General features: G+C 47.7%; 1 protein-coding gene across 4 annotated transcripts in view; it reads right to left on the reverse strand.

Annotated features, from left to right (window-relative positions):
• Positions 1 to 17,690, reverse strand: part of HIPK2 (homeodomain interacting protein kinase 2) — a 133,804-nt gene that overhangs the window by 35,856 nt on the left and 80,258 nt on the right. The window lies entirely within an intron of this gene.

A 17,690-nucleotide genomic window follows, 5' to 3' on the forward strand; every position in this document is an offset into this window, starting at 1 on the left:
TTCACAGCAGTTTGCAAAGGAGAGAACTACCATTATTTTCTTTCAGCAGGTGGGAAAATGAAGCACAAAACAAACGTTGTGAGTTCAAGGCCACCCAATTAAGGCCCCGACTCGAGGCTCTTGGGCCCAGCTCGCCGTCCTGTGGAGGAATTGTGCGGACTCCCTGCAGTGAAGCATCCTCTGTTCACACAGCTCGGCAGGCTTCACAAACAGCCAGACGTTAAATAATCATTACAGGACTGGTATAAAAGGATTACTGACTTTTTAAACAAATGGATGTAACCATAAAACAGAGAAATAACGTAATTAGGTCTATTAGACTTAAGCCTTTTCCTCAGGAGGAAGTAGCCAAGAAGCCTTCACTTCCCAGTCTGTCTCAGGCGCCTGATTAGATTTCCTCTTCCCTTCCAGCCCAAACAGCCAAAATGCGGCAGCACTCCCGCTATGCATTTACTGCCAGCTTCAGGAGATGCCCACTGAGGCACCTCTGCTCAGTGACTTTCAGTGTTAGCCCTGCTGAGGAAGGAGAGGACAAGGCAAAAGCTTTGCTTCGGCTCTCCAGGAGGAACCCCGGACAGGGCGCAGAGGAGATGCCCAACTAAGCAAGACCAGTCTCAGCTCAGACTTCCACAGGACCTTAAAGTGAACGTCATTTCACCTTTCAGCCAGGTAGAAGCTGGTGTCAAATCTTAGCCAGGTACCATGCAGACCATGCAGTCAATGGAGAGAGACACCCCCCCACCCCGCAAAAGGGGGATTTGTCCCACTGTCTTGGGATGGTTTGAATCTTTCTTCATTGAGGCTAGACAAGCTCCCTAAACTCCAGTGGCCAAGGTGAGACAAGATGAATCCCCCCTTAGCAGCCCAAATCCTTTGCGTTTCAAAAGCAACTTCTATGTGGAAGAATCAAAAGCATCTTACAAATACTGAAAACCTTATACAAAACCCACCACTGCACACAAACACCTTCCTTACTTTCCCTACCTCAGCCCAGACTTCCACATGCAGTTAAGTGGCATAGTTCCTATTTTACAGAGGGATCACCTAAGGCTTCTCTCCTGCTCTTCTTGCAGATCTTGCAACACTTCTAAAGCCCCAGCTTCTGGAGTCAGGTGACGTACAACAGAAAGAAAAACATACTTTCCCATACTCCTCTAACTATTTAAAAAAAAAAAAAGCAGAAGACAGATAAAAGAAAGAAACACACAGTGCTTTAAAACTTCCATCATTTTAAAAATAGCCTTGGGATTTCTCAGGTCCTGATGCATATTTTGGGAATGCCTGGGGTTGACTATTGAGCAAATCAAGTGCCACCATCCAGAGCTGGAAATAGGACCCATGGTTCCCAGTTTCCCATCTGTCATCAGGATAAGATCTGACACTAGTGAGATCATACTAAGGATTACCAATTGCAGTGGAAAATATTATGTTTTAATCACGCCATTACATAGTCATGTGAAGACAAGTCTTTAGCCAACAAACCAAGCAAAACGGGTAATTTTTTCCAAAGAAACAAGCAAAGGCCCTGTAGCAAGAATCCGTGCCCCATTTTGAGTCCACAATCTTCCCCAATTTTGGGTTGACTGGTAATGATAAAAGCCCAAAACTATCTGTTCTCAAACCAGCAACGCAGAACGTAAAAATTATGGGAAATTCCGGTATTTTAAGCTTAGGATGTTTTGTGCCGTTCCCACAAAAAACATGCCAGAAACTTAAAAAGCAGCTACCTTTAGCCCTTCTAGCTTCATCTGTGCTTGTTGTTCTCATACCCCACTGTTCTTTAGCCCACCGTGACAAACTTTTTATTCCAGCATTAATCTCTCCTTAGGAACAAGGGGTTAATTTTCCTCCTTTCCTCCCCATTCCGTCATCCCTGCACACTACTCGACACCTAGACAAAATGCAGAGAGAAAAAGACAGCTATGGTGACCTGAATCTCATTACTATGTAAATCCTGCATTCAAAGCCATCTGCCTCTCCCTGTCTGCCTTCCACATTGTGAACGAAATGTCCCTGGTCACTAATGAGAGCTCAGCCACGCATCGCCTGAACTTCAAATCCCTCCCACTAACTCAAGTGGAGGGAGCGGAGGGGTGGACTATTGGTGGGATATTCCCAACGTGATTTTGTGTAGAAACCTCCCTGTTCATAAAAATCGCTTGCACTGCTGTCATATGCAGCACACACCTCCTCCCCTCTCTCCCCACACCTAAGCTGCCAACACCTCCAGACCCCTGCAAGAAGGGATGACCTAGAATCTGAGGTTCCAAAATTTCTAATTTTTTTTCTCATGAGTCTTTGGCTGTCCAGCGGGTTTTCCTTAAAGCTCCAGCTTCTGGAGTGCAGCAATTAGGAGAGAATTTCTTTTTCACACACAAAAGAAGTTTTGCACCTCCGCTGTTGGGAAGAAAAGCACAAAACCAGTGTCCATACCATTTAAACACATAAAAGGCAACTAAATGGAACACCATTCATTATATTAAACCAGACCTATCGTTGTAGGGAGGGGAGGTGGCGAGATAGCTTTATTTTATTTTACTTTTTTGAAAGCTGGTATTCACATTAGCCAATCAAGCCTAAACATTAGTTGCAATCTTTGCCCGTTCAGCCCCAAACAGATGATAATTTTGGAACAGCGATGAGAACCCCTGTGAGAGGGGGGCCAGATCAAAATGATATGGTGCCCTATGTACACCACAGCCAGCGTTCGCTGCGGCTTTCTCCCAGCCCTGCCTTCGCGTCATGACTGCAATTTTTCCATGGAGAGGGAGTGGCCCTAAGACAAAAAGATGTTGTTAACTTAATTAAGCAGTCATTAAGACACCACAAGAACGACAGGTATCGGACACCACACAGGCTTCCAGGTTTTCAGCTAGCAGACACCTCCTGTTTGCCGTGTGAAAGAGAGAGCTGGAGTCACCCCAGTCACCCCAGCAGCAGTCTGCCTGCCTGCTCGCACTCTGCTAAAGGCCAATGCCAAGTGTTTTGGTGGAGGATGCTACAAGTTCTGTAATGAAACAACTCATCCACTGATAAAATGCCTTCCGAACCTCTATCGGGCGGAAATTGTTCTGTATGCTCAGTTACGGATGCATAGACCCTTCTGCATACAGACCTATATCTAACACGTGGAACTCCTCTCTTTCTTAACATAAACATGTCAATTTTTTAAGACAAGGTGAGATCTTGACTTCAATCACATGATGTGGCACAGAGTTCCACAGGCAACCTTCTGCTTTCAATAGCATCTTAACTCAGTTGTTTAAAGCCTGATTTTCCTTCATCAGGTTTAAATTTGTCACCTCTCACTTCATGTTCACATGGATTGGCCTAGAGGTGGACGGAAGTGCTTGAATCACCTTTCTTTTAGCACAAGCTATTTTTATATCTCTGCCCTGTTCTCCCTTGTTTGCAGCAGCTTCTGGCTTCTCAGTGTTCCATCCCATGGATGTCTCAATCCACTTGCACCGCCTGGCCCTACAACTCCTCTTCCTGACATGATTGCTTGGAGACAGGCTGAACAGACCTAAAAACAGTTAAACACGAGGATACCCCCCAGACTTATTTTACACAATTCGAAGAATGCTTTCACGTTCCAGTCTTCCCTGAGCCTAACATTTTGTTTGCTTTTGGAGTGACACAAGGCATTTCAGCAGATGTTTTATCTGGGAGATCCTCTGAGACACACAGTCCTTTCTCCAGAGGAGCTGCAGCTAATTTAGGGCATAGAATTATGTAGAAATAGTTTGTTTTTCCTCTTCCAATGTTTACTGCCTTTCAGTACTGCACTGATCTGGCATAATGTTGTCTGTAATCTAGATCAAGTCCCTTAAATGTTCCTCACTCTTTTCTGCAGCCTAACCTAAGCAAGTCTGTGGTATCTGCACACTTAAGCACTTCACTGCTGGTCCACCACTTTTTACAGATAATTAATACATTAAATAACTGGTCCTAAAATGTGCATGCAGTCCACCCCACAACTGACCCTTTTATTCCTAAAAGCATTCAGATTTAGCTCAGTAATAAGAATGGTTTAATTCTCTTTTCCAAAGGGAAAGAAAACATTTCCATGTCTTAGCCATTTCTTATGTGGGATTTCTCCATTCTGCAGCTGGTAACACTATGTAACAGGGGAAAATGCCCTATTAAAGTGTGCGCATCAGAGTACTGCAATTATCAATCGGAACGATGATTCACAGGGCAGCAGGTCCTCCCGGAAAAGCACTGAGATTTTCAGCAGATCTCTCCATGGCTGCACAGGGAAGTGTTTTCTGTACCAATAATACTGCTTGTTTTAACACAGACGCACCAAACCTTTCGATTGTGGTGGGGATCTTGTTTGAAACCACGTAAAGGCAGCCTGCTGCCAGATACCTCGGTACGTGCAGGAACATCTCCTTTTACCACCCTCTGCCAGTTTTTTGGCTGTGCACCCGCAATACCCTTGGCACAGTAATTCCAGCCTCCAGTACGAGACACACGGAGGGAAAACAGAAAACTTCGCCCTCCCGTCCTTCCTCTCCCACGAGCTGCATTCGATGTCTCCCAATGAAAGGCACTCCCCTTCTGTATGTGCAGGCACAACCTGCTCTGCAGCTCACACAAATCTTGCCAGCATAGACCAAAGATTCAGGAATCACTCACCACCAACCTCGGAGAGACTGAAGAGCCTCGCCAAGAGCCTTTATCTCCAGGACAGAAGTAGCCAGCCCATCCCTACTTCCCACATCTCCTACCCCTTTCCCAGATCAAATTACTCCCCTGGCCAGCAAAGGGTGACCTGCTCCTTGGCTCAGCGCTGGGTCCAGCAAGTCCCCCATCACCTTGGAGCCCAGCTTGAACGCACCTGCGTATATGAGAGAGCTGTCGGTGCTGGGTGCCGGGGACCCAGGGTGCAAGGGTCCCCATGCTGGCAGCACCCACGGGCCCCAAGAGGCAGAAATGCCATCTCATCATTTGCTTGCACCTCACATATGACCCCGTCCTGCTTTCAGGCCTGCCGCTGGCAGAGTATTTACTTTAGCAACCCTGCTTTGTGGCAGGGTAATTTCATTGTCTGGTGTTTCTGTCAGGAAAATTAATTACCAGTCTAGCTCACTGGCTTTTTCACCCGCACATCACAGGACATTAAAAACAAATGCCAAAAAAATTCATTTCCACAGACTTGGATTCGGAGAGCTGGGCTCTTTCTGAATTTTAAAACTCCCCTGCAAACTGCCCTCCTCGGGGATAATTTACCACCTCTAGTAGGGTCCCGTGGCCGAGCGTGATTGTCTCAGCAGAGTCCTTCATGGACAAGTATACATAGCAGACAAAAATATAACTCAAAACTTGATACTTGCTGGCACCTTGAGCAGAGAGCGTGCCTGCTTCTCGACTTTGGGGTGACGCTTCTAGAAGAAGGTTGCAGTCAGCTGCAGGCAATGCAGACAGACCTACGGTGATGCTGTCTGCTGAGTCGATATACACAGCTCCTGTCTTCTTCTACCCGTTAGTCTCACCTGCCAAAGCCTGAACTTCAGGAAGCAGGAGCTTTCACATCACCATCCAGAAAGCCCTGGGCAGAGGCAGAGAGGCAGAAGCTGAACCCCTTGGCCCGAGCGGGCACGCACTGACTGGCTGCACGCCCAGGGCTTGACCCCTCTCAGTGCTTGTGCTCTCCCATGCACCAAGGTACCTCCTGTGAGGAGGAGGAACTGCATCCTTCACATGTCTTACAAAGGGGTTTTTATTCAAGTGATGGGGCTCCATCCTCCTCTCAGCTGAACCCTTTCTTTGGCATCTTTATGGACTCTTTCTCATACCTGCTCACTTGACCCTTTTGTATTTTGTGGAGGTATCCACTTTTTATTGTCATATACTGTAGCATGCAGAGTGCCCTTAGCTCTTAGTTAATGGAGACGGAGAGCATACAGCACCTTTTTTTGTCCGTCTGTACCTCTCAGACCCCAAATCACTTCCTAAGTGCAGGGCTGTAAAAGGAGACAGGCTCATATTCTGGGAGTAAAAGGTTATAGTTGCTATTATTTCCCTCGCCCCTCCACCTCTCCACCTGCACCGACACCTGGAAGGGATGCAGACATCCAATATAGATGACCCCCAGACTCAAGGCCTTCCTCTGCTCCAGGGCTGGGCAGTTGCAGACTCCTGCTCTGTGAAAAAGCCATCAGGGCCAGAGCTTAACACCTACAAGCACCACAGCTCCTGCTTGCTCGCTCACTCCCTGTCCCATGCAGCGGGCAGGAGAGCAGCTCCAGACCCCATCTGTGCCGATCCCAGCCAGGAAGGGCTGGGCTCACCCTTGTTGCTGGCCTCGCTGTGGGACCTCTGCATTTCTCCTGCATCCCCGAGCGCTGGACTTTGCTCGGATGCTCAGCCGAAGCCCATACAGAAGTGGTACAGCTCTGCAGACCACTCGCTAGGGCCTCAAGGACTGCCATGATCTCTGGACTGTGTCGGGAAGCACCAATCCAGCAGAATCGTAGCAAGGGACAGCCCTGGGAGTCAGGACTCATCCCAGAACATGCAAGCACACCATGCCTTTCAGATTCCAGCATAAAGTTCAAACCCTGGAGAGTTTAGTCAACACAGGGATATTCATGAGTGAGGGAAGGGGCCATTGAGGAACATCACCCAATCTATCAGAGTATGCTGTTTACCCACAAAGATGTTTTGGGTTGAGCTGTAAGGAGGGACGGTGCCTCTAAAGGGCCTACTAACATGCTCCCTATTTCACAGGTCAAACCCAGCTACACTCGGTTTCTGGAAAGGACTGTGGGTGTAGCCAAAGCCATTTTCAGGGCTGTCAGACCGCCAGCACAACCACCACTAGAGGGTAGCTCCAACACTGCATTGCTCACATTGCCCTTGCCTGTCCCTCAAGATTAGTTTGCAACACACAAAAAATATCTGTATCAGCTCAGAGGACTGAAAGCTGGATCCACTCAGCCTTCGGTGATGGTTTATGTTACAGGACATGACTATAAACTGGAGGCTGGTAACAAGTGAGGTACTGCAGGGGTTTATCCCGGGACTGGTCTCATTTAACATCTTTATCACTGACTGGGGGAGGAGGCAGAGTGCACTGTCATCCAGTTTATGGGTGACGCCAAACTGGAGAGACCTGGCAATGCACTTGAGGGCAGGGCTGCCACCCAGAGGGACCTGGACTGGCAGGAGGCATGGGCCAACGGAGACCGTCTGAAATGCAGCCAGGACAAATACGGAGTCCTGCCCCTGGGATGGATGAGCCCTGTTGACAATACCCGGGGAACCGCTCAGCAGGAAAGGCCATGAGCACCTTGACTTGAGGGGCAGTGCGCTGAAATGAGGACCCTGATAGCAGCTGGACCAGCAGCCTCCCTGGAGCAGGGCCAGCAGACCAAGGAATGTGATAACCCACCTCCAGCCACACTTGTGAGACCATATCTGGATACCATGTTCAGCCTGAGGACCCCAGTGCATGGGTGAACTGGAGCAACCACAGTGGGGGCAAAGACAGCCATGGGGGACCTGACAGCAGCCTGCCCCCTTCTCCTCTGCCACATGGAGAAGATGCTGCCAGGCTCTTTGCTCAGGTGGGCAGCAGGAGGTGGAGATGATAGACAAACTGAAACAAGGGAGGTTCCCACTGGGGACAGGTAAAACACCTCCACCGTGCCGATAAACAAACCACCAGCACAGGCTGCCTCGCAAGGCTGTGCAGTTGCTCTCCTTGGAGGCTTTCAAGACCTGGCAAGATAAAGTCCTGATCTTGATCTCATGGCTTACCCTATCTTGACCAGCAGGTTGGGCTAAATGACCTTCCAAGGCCCCCTCCCACCTGAACTACTCTAACTCTCTATGGCACAGTAACTGTACATTTGTCAATAGGAAGGTCACCATGATCCTCCTACATACAGGCAAAATACTACATAGCTGGGAGTGTTTCAGGGGGTACAGGTGCAGGTCCCAGGGTGTTTTTAGCAAGTGTACACACACAGTTCTTTCTGTCTTTTAAAAACAGAGAACAAGTTACACAAGAATTACTTCTGGACTTGACTGGCATAATTATCGAACAAGCCTCAGGAGCCTATCATTACTAAGGGTATTTAATAGCAAATAAATCATAGAAGCAGACTAAACTACCCGCCCCTTGACATCACTCATGTTCCACCAGGGTGCTGACGGGGAAGGGTGAAAATACTCCAGAGGATGGTGTCAGGGCTAGCCCGGACCCCGGGAAGTCACCTGCTGCCCCCCTGCCTTGATATCGGGCCATCCCATGCCTGTGTCACTCCTGGCAAGCGTTCAGCCAGCTTGTCTTACAGACCTCCCATGGCGGAGCATCCATAAACTTTGCTGTGCCCCAAAGGACCTCACCCCTTGTAATTTTAAGGAATAATACAGCTGTGCATAGCTGACTTTATGTCATGCTTAATTATAACTTGTTGTCAATCTGGCGTCTATGATGTAATACATATGGAAAAACATAACTTAATACTTCTCACTTGACTTTGCCTATACCCTGCTTTCTGCCAGGCTGTACCTCCTCCCTATCTTGACCCTGTCTTGGCCTCAACACATATTCAGCACCTATAACCTTGTCTCTTTTTCTCTCCTGCTTACCTCTGTCTCCTTTTTCTGTCTCATCTTTTCTGCTCTCTTCCCGCACTTACGGTGGATGAAGAGAGAGGTGGACATCGCGCACAGGAGCGCTGAAACTCCCTACCCCCATGGAGGGGGTGCACACCACGTACTTGCAAACACAACCCTGTGCTGCTACAGGGGCATGCTGGGCAAGTGCAGATAGGGTGCATTCATCTTTAAAAATGGGGTGTCACACAGACACTCACATACCAGCTATCCCAATGGGATCCCGATGCTCACTGCCACCATCCACACAAGGCTCTCAGGAAAAGCAATTTCCACAGGTTAATCCTGGAAAAGTTTCAAGTAAACCAAACTAACATACGCCAAGCACTTGCCATCGCTATGCACCTTTCTTGGGGTTAAGAAAGCTGGATTCAGCCATGAACAAAGCCTGCGTTTAAATGGGGAGGGAGGGGTCCCTGCTGGGAGGCTCTGCACCACTCTGTTCTCCTATATACATTGCATATATACATTCCATTTAGGTTAGGGCCTGAAAGAAAACCTCCTGCTTTCTTCAGCAAGAGCGTGCGAGCAAATGACTAAAGCCCTGAGCTGGAGAAGGCAGCGCAGCTGTTTGTGGAAACAAGACAAAAGATTTAGAAACAGTTGCTTTTTTCCCCTCTCCCATGTCAGGCTGTTTACAGAAACCAAGGGATGAAATTTTGCAGACAAAAACACTGAGAGCAGCCTGTCAGTCTCGGAGGGAGGGAGGGAGAAGGAGAGGGAGGGGAGCGTAGGCTTCTTTCAGGATTATGGATCATTGCTAAATTGCTCTATCAATTATTAAACCCATCACTCAAAGCGCAGTAACCAAAATATAGCAGATAAAGCCTTTCTCATCCACTCTCTACCAGCTGCTCTCCTCCTAAAGCCAGAGGGGAATGAAAATTCCTGTAGTTTATATTTTATAAACATTATTTTCCCTGTGCCTTGAAAATAAAAGCTTTTTCGGACAAAGTACAGTAGAACTGAGCCCGTGGCAGGAAGATATTAAAGGAGGACTCGCCCTTTCGATTAACAGACCCAAGGAATAAAACAAAATCTCTCCAATCAATACGATTTCTTAGTGCCGACAGGTTAAAACATTTGTCTGTGGATAAATGAAGAGGCAGGCCCCAGCCATCAATAGCTGTTAGTTGCTATTTGCCTTTGCCCCTGGGCGGATCTGAGATCAACGGCAGGGTGGGCATGGTCCCAGGAAAGGACGGGACATGGCCAAGTGGCACGTGGCATTTGGTCTGGCCAGTGACTCTGTGGAGAGAGAAGCCGCAAACACGCATCCAGGATGAGAGAGGAAGCCCTGGGTGGGCAGTGCCGACAGGGAACCATGCAGGGAGGAGGACCAGGACTTGACATCTAGCCGGAAAGGCTTCCACATGGCTGCTGATGTCTGAATGGACATGAGTTTTTAGCAGCACTATACGCAGTTGCTGGAGGCTGCGGCTCCAGTTCAGCGAAACCCTTTACCATACGCATCACCTGAAGCAAATACGTGCCTGAGTCCCAGTGAGGGCACTGGATGCAGCTAAAGTTAAGCATACATTTAAGTGCTTTGCTGAATCTGAATCTGCTAGCAAGTCTTCGTTGCACTTGAGCTGGAAATCTTAAGAGGCAAGAAAAGCTGTTAAGCCCAATAATGGAAAAGAAAGCCAAGTCCTGGGTTAGCCAAGAGACATACTAAGCTTGTCCCAGCCAGAAGTGCATCTTCGTACATCCCTGGAGGAAGCCTGCTGGACTGATCACAATCGTGCTCATCTCTTTGGACTCAGAAATGCAGGACTCCATAAACTTCAGAGGAGGTGCACAACACTGAGTACCACGACTATCGCCCCCGGGGGTCGTCAGCTCCATGCTGACCCAGAAGTGCAGAAACATGCATGGGGGGTGATGCAACAACAGCTACATTCAGCACAGCGTGACCTCTGGTTGTTCTCCAAAACAAAGGGTAATGCACGGGGGGGAAGGGCTGGGGGTTTCCCAGGTTATGGAAGAAATCAGAGAATAGAAAAATCATAATTTGAAAACAAAAGCCCTATCCATGCCAGGCAGTGAATGGATGAGCTGCAACGTATTGGGTGCAGAGATCCCCTGAAGGAGGCATCTGATCAGGAGGGGAAGAATGCCAATTATGTGCTCCCATTCATGCCACTGCAATGAAAGCATAATTCTGACTCTGCTTTCTGACCCGCAGTATGCAATTTATGCAAATCCAAGCTGTTCTCGCTTCCCTCAGAGCCAAATGTCCACCAATGCCAGAGCTGGCTCTAACTTTTTGTTTTCCTTTTCAATTCTATTGTTTTCACTGTTGAATATTTAAGACCTTTTGTTGTTGCTGTTGCATTTCTTTGGAAATGTAATAATAATTAAAAAAATCCCAAAGCACACAGAGACAGACAAGAGTTGACTTCCCATCTCCGACAGCCTCCCATTCTGCCACGCTCAGCTCCGTCCCAACCCCTTATCGTTCCAGCCCAGAGCCCTGCCATGTACTGGCCAAGTGAAGCTCCTCGCGTCTGATCTGTAACATTCCCCGAGACTTTTGTTCACAGCAAATACTGAAAGTTGCACCAAGCTGCATGGTGGTTTTATGGGATTAGCCCAAATACTGGGCCAACTGTCAATGTAAGGCTCCAAACTATTTCTATCCCTTGCAAACACGGATACAAACCAGACTCAGGCCATGATCCTAAGATTGGCTTCACAGAGCAAGTAGCAGGTCTGAGGCTAAAAATATCAAATTACTGCAGCCTTCCTTTATTTTTTTTCTTTTAATCATGTCTACTGGTCGCTTTTTTTTTTAATTAGAAAAAGACAAAGACAAAAATAAAGTACTTATCCTGCCTGCTCCTCAGAGAAAGGAGCATTGCCCTTTACTTATCTCTGAAGAGCCACACAGATTTAATATTATTATTAGCAGCAACTATTTGTATTTCTGTAGCACGCAGAAGTCCCGGCGGAGACCAGAGCCTCATAATGCTAGACGCTAAACCACAACGTGCTAAGGGACTGTGTCTGCTCCAGAGAATTGATGATCTAAGGCGATGTGTGGTGACAGGGGAACAGATTGGTGGAGCAGTTCGCCCAAGATCATACGGTGAGAGTGTAGCAAAGCCAAGAAAAGAAGCGGGGTCCTTGCGAACAGTGTGCCATATCTATTAGACCACAACGTCTTCTATTTATGATATTCGGGAAGAGCAATAATAATACACGGATTCAAAGGCTCTTTCAAAAGAGATGGGTATTACTGAGGCAAGCCAGATTTTGAGGTGAAATGACCTGTAGATGTCACCCAGCAAGACAGTAGCCGTGTTGGGAACAGCTCACGAAACCCAAGACCCACTTTAATGCCCCGCTTGGTGAGTCACAGCATCCTGCCTACGCTGTAAGGGCCTGCCTGGTCTACAAAAAAGTTTTAGGAAAAGCCTGGGAATGCTTGCCCACCCACATGTGGAGGTACTCGGGGCTGGGAACAGCAGGGGCACCCTGGAGCTGCCCCAGTTGGCTATTCCTGCTGCAGAGAGTTGAAAATTTCCACCTTCAACTCAAGCCCTACTTAAATCAACACAGCCCATGGAGCGGGTGACAACAGCCCCCTGTACAAGCAGCACAGCACAGCACCGCAGAAAAACATTCCTCTTCCACAGAACTGCAGAAACACAAATCCAGGGCTAACATCTGGAAGGGTTAAGTAGGGCCCTACTGTACTAGGTGTTGTAAAAAACCATAAGAAAACAGTCCCTGCCCTAAAAGATTTGCAACCTAATTTGGGATCCCTCATCACCCTGGAAATATAAACTCTGGGACTTGCTGCTCAGCATCTGCTAAGCCGGGATCTGCAATCAAGCCTGCACAACACACAGTCCCTGACCCACTGGGGTGACCACTGACAGTCTGGATCCTGCAGCTGATGGGGACAGGAGGGAGCCCATGGATGCGAGCAGCCCCGCTGGGAAGCCCCAGCAGCCTGGGCTACCAGTATCCCGCTGTCAGTTATGTAAAGAGTACAATGAAGTAAGGCTTAAGCATATCTGCAGGAAGGACAAAGGATCATCGTTAAAATCTCAGGCTGCTGATAACACATGGCTGCCCCGAACAAGCCAGCCCAGAAACACCCTGCAGCACGCAGCACATCAGCGTGGACCTCAAGTGCCCAAGGCTCTCAAGCACAAACCTGAGCGCCGAAGGGTAACTGGGTACCCCCTGCTCCCCACGGAAGATCAGGCCCTGGGCATGGTGACGGTGGCGAGCAGCACCCTGAGGGCTCATGGGGACCAGCACCTTGTCTGCAGCGAGTGGGGCCCTGCTCCCCCCATACCACATCTCCCATGCCAGCTCCCTTAGTCCCTGCCCTTCCCTCCCACTCCTCCCGCCATCCCCACCAGCCCCTGCTCCACTCCCAAACTCTGCTTGGCTCGTCTGCTTGCTCCAAACACCAGTTTATTTCCTCCTCAGATCCCCTCCTTCCCCAGCTCTCCTCCTAGCTTTCACCCTTCCTGGGCTGGATGCCCACTGGTCCAGTGCCTACAGAGCAAAGGGATGGACAGGGCAAACCCGAAACATCATCTCTGGAACGGTGCTTTCCGTGAATGCACTCTGCTCCCACCCACACCTTATCTCACATAGGGATGGGAGCTGCCACATTTTAGGGCTAAAGACTGCAATTTCCCGATTGTCCAGACATGGAAGAGAGCCCTTGCAGCTGTTAGCAGAGGAACAACTCTGACTTTAACCTTTAATGCCACACATCTTACTGGAGCTGGACAGAAAACCAGAATACAAGCAAGAATGCACGCATAGTGTGCAAATAGTCCCAAAGGAACCATGATGCTTGCGGGGAGAAAGGCAACGCTTCAGAAGGAAGACTTTTAAAACAAAGTCTTCTGCAAAGTTAAGTTCATTCTTTATTTAAAACCATCACATGGAAAATTCAATTGTTCTCCAACGCATCTCTGTAACAAATCAGGAGACTAAATTCAATCATTAAAGTGTGAAGCTGATGAATTTAAATCCATAGTAAGTGCAAATTTCAACACAATTTTAAGTAAGGAGTCGCTCCCAACACCTTCATAACATGTCAACACATAGTCATATATTTGTTTCTGGGACTCTTCAAATGTCTCCTTTTACAGTTTCATTTTTTTCTTGCCAAAACAAATTCTTAAAGCTATCCCAATGTTCTGAAAAAATATAAACATTTCCCGCATGTTAAAATCTTATGTGGCCACGACAGAAATTTTGGAGAGACAAAACTTGCAGAAAAAAACATCATAGAAAAGAAACTTTTCCTCCTCTTTGCCATACACGAGGGGAATTTGGACTGATTCCCGTCTGATTAATTTTAACTTCTAATTCGTCCTTGGATCACACTGCAGTACAGATGTCATTTCTTAATTTGACTGTTTTGCAAGTAGCCAGTACTGTCCTTGTAAAGGGCGAAGAAATCCCCATATATCAGGAATGCTTTTGGCTGAGGCGAAGTTTAGTAATTACTCTAGAGAAATAAATACAACAATCAAAAGTACTTCCCAGGACATGAAGGCAAAGATCCACCCTTTCTTGAAAGAAGGGGCTCTCTTACATATACATTCGTATCTTCAATTATCGTGACTGCCTGTAACCATTTAGCCCTCTGCTAAGTCAACTGCAGGGTTCAAGAACACTTCCTGGCATTCTTCACATTTTTTTACATGTTGCAATTTTATCTGGTGTATTTCATATGCTTCCCCCCGAAACGCCTGAACCGAACCATCTTCCTCCTGATGGAGGAGATCAGGCTTCGTAAACTTGACTGCAGCTCTCAGAAACCCCATCACTTGAGGGCTGCGTTCGTTAGAAATTACTGAAAACAGAGCAAGTTTGGTTTCGATAAGTAAAACCACAGTATGTTCAAGCAGCAGGGGGTGCAAATGGACCAACACCTTCCCTTAAAGACACTTTCATCCAGGCCTGTGCCACCAGTTGCAAGCCCATGAATTTACCGTCCCAACATCTTGGAGCTTCCCCGTCCCTCCACCAAAAACCTTACCGTACACCTTCAGTTTTGTTACCTCCTTTACTGCACCCTTCCCCACCTCTATCCCTGCAGCTCCCCCAACACCTATTTTAGTTGTGGAAAGTGGTCTTTTTGGTTTAACCGGGACCACGACGGAGTCGGTGCTGTTGCCTGCACCGTGATGGGCAGGCAGGCTCCAACTGGGCAGGGGGAGGACGGAAAGGTCCCTGCACAAGGTGCAGCTCATTACCTGCCATATGATTTACTGCCAACACACGGCAATATTTAGGGCACAATAATAAGGCGGTACATGAGTGCTTTACCAACAAACAAGACGGGGAAGGGAATAACTGTATTTGCCCTGTTATTCTAAGGGGAGGTTCACCAAAAGGTTAGTGAGAAAACAATGTAGGCCATCGATCACAGGGACAGCTAATGTAGAAAGGTTACCGCATGTTCCTGCCTCATTTTTCACATCTATAATTACCCCGCCGCTTCTCCTCACATCCCACCCATCGCCAAGCACCAAACGCAAACCACCGCTGCTTTATTAATTATGCATTTTGTTTACGCTCGTTGTCACCGCCCCACAACATGCCATGGCGGCTGAAGGATTAAGTGGCACAACTTCTGTGATCCCCACAGGGCGGCATGGCTGGGGAAAGGCAGCTTGAGGGCTTTCCTGCCTTTCCTTCACCCAGCGTGAGAAGCTGCCACCTCTCAGCAGAGGTCAAGGTGGGATGGGGGTAGGAGGGATGCGGGTCTATGTAAAGACCCCGGCCACGTGAGACGGAGAAGCAAGGTAGGGGCGTGTGAGGGAAGACCGTTTCCATTCATGAAGGGCTCAGATTTGCTTTCAGACCTTCATCCAACTGAAACAAAATGCCAATATTGCTGAACATACTTAGCACCTCCTAAAGTGCAATCCTACTCTGAACAGTGCCTGTCTAAAAACAGCAACGCCAGGCTCCTTGTTTACTGCGTCTCCCTGATGCCTGATCTGAATTTCTCAGTTGAAAAGAAGAATTACTTTTTTTTTTTCTTTTTCCTATCTACCAGTCCGGCAAACCCAACCAAGGCTTCGAGAGCCACTCTGGACTCATTTCTTGCACATTTATGCATGCAGACACGGGCAGCCAAATTAGAGCTATGCAGAGATGGGCAGGGGAAGCACAAGGCAATGATTTGAAGACAATGAATTTGCAGGGAACTCGATATGTTTCTACTCAAAGTACAGCATCACGTTTCTGATGCAGAGAAGCCTAAGGGTCTTTTCTTTTTTTTTTAAATCTATTTTTTTTGCTTTGGGGAAACCTAAAATAGCTTCCTTTGAGAACCTGTGCTCTGTAATCACCATTTCTTCCTTCTGCAGTATTTCTGGATCCAGGCTTTTCAGTTGTAGAATAATAGTAAATATGCATAAAATAAGGAAAACTTCTGCTGCAGCAACAATAGTGAGAAATACTTTTAAGCCCTAGATCTGAGAACTATTTTCTGTTCTTGCTTTCTTCTGTCCCACTAGAAATTATAATTAATTCATGCTCTAACACTACTAAAATCCTTATTTTCTAATTGTAACCATATCTGCAATAGAATTCCATGATGATGCAAAGTGGAATAGAAAAAAAAATTGCTGACAAGAGCGAAAAGCTTGCATACAAAAGTCACGCAATGATACAAAGTTGTACTTTGTATGTACTTTGCATGTCCTGGTTTGGACCCCAGAAAAGTTCACACCCATTGAATGCTAATGAAGAGAAAATCACCCTGGAAAAGCCAGTATGAGTAGTCTCGAGGAAATTAAATACAGAATTTCTCTTGAGAAAGAAACTTAGAAAAGTGAGAGCTTTTGCAGTGCCTTTCAGGCTGCTGAGCTCTGAGATACTCACCTCAGGATCCTGATAGAAAACTAGGCTCAGGTAGGATCCAGAAAAACCAAGGTGTAGGTCTCCTTCACCCTGGCAAGGCAAACCAAAAGCACAGCACCTGCTGCCCTCTGAGGCTAACTCATTGTATCAAATGTAACCACGCTCAACCACACCAAAATACTCTAATGCGTTTCCAAGTGTTTGTGAAGGGGCCAAAAAAGAAAAAAAAAAATCACAGAACGTCAGCCCATCCCTAAAGCTTTATTTCTGAGTTGGAGCCACAACAGACAGTGGAAAGGATGCTGGAAAAAACCCACGGTGGACCATAACGGACATTGGTTCCCATGTCCCAGAGGTGCCATGCAAAACCTCTCCTTCTCCACACACTGTGAAAGCCAAACCCTTTCTCAGCCAAACTCCCTGCTCCCAATGCCTGCAAGCACATCCTGCATTCAGATGAGGCTTCCCTCAGCCAAGCCCTCAGAAAAGCAGCACGGGATGGCTGTAACAGTGACCTGCCGTCTTCAGTGTTGACCGTAGCACAGATGTTCCAGCTACAGGCACCTCCAGTTCAGCTCTCACCCCCTCGTTATAGTTCCCCCCTCCACTCAATGGGGTATCTCATTATTGAACCCTTGTGGTGCTCCACACCGCGTCGCTGTGACTAGAGGTGATCCTGGCACCTCTGCCAGACCTGCCTGGCAGTTGAGATCAAGGGAAAACCCACCAGGAGCACTGGCTTTTTGCATTGATGCCCATCCTGCACACAACCAACGCAGGGGTGGCTCCTGACCAGAATTCAGAGCTACCATTGGTACCAAACCTGGATCCGGCTGGGGAACAGAGTAAAAGCCACCTACACCCACTGAGGGCTGTGCTCTGTGCCCTCCTCCCATCCACACCTATTGTGCCAACTTCTCCAGAGTCAGGCCTGGTTTATACATATCTGCTTTCATCCAACGGAAAGGGCCAGTGTCAGCGCAGTGCTCATCCTCCCCTGAATCCACGAGGCAATGTTTACTTGTCACATCAGCAGCAGGACTGACACTGTACCCAAGTACAGTTTGCTGGACCAAGGGGGAGGAGAACTGGACCAGGAGACATCCAAAGCTTCAGGTTTTGACAATGCCCGCAAGATCCTCAGGGACATCAAGAGAAGAACAGGAAGCGCCCTTATTATGTTTTCAAGGTAATTTAAG

The sequence above is a fragment of the Gymnogyps californianus genome, chromosome 1 (assembly GCF_018139145.2).
Source record: "Gymnogyps californianus isolate 813 chromosome 1, ASM1813914v2, whole genome shotgun sequence".
Taxonomy (NCBI): Eukaryota; Metazoa; Chordata; class Aves; order Accipitriformes; family Cathartidae; genus Gymnogyps; species Gymnogyps californianus.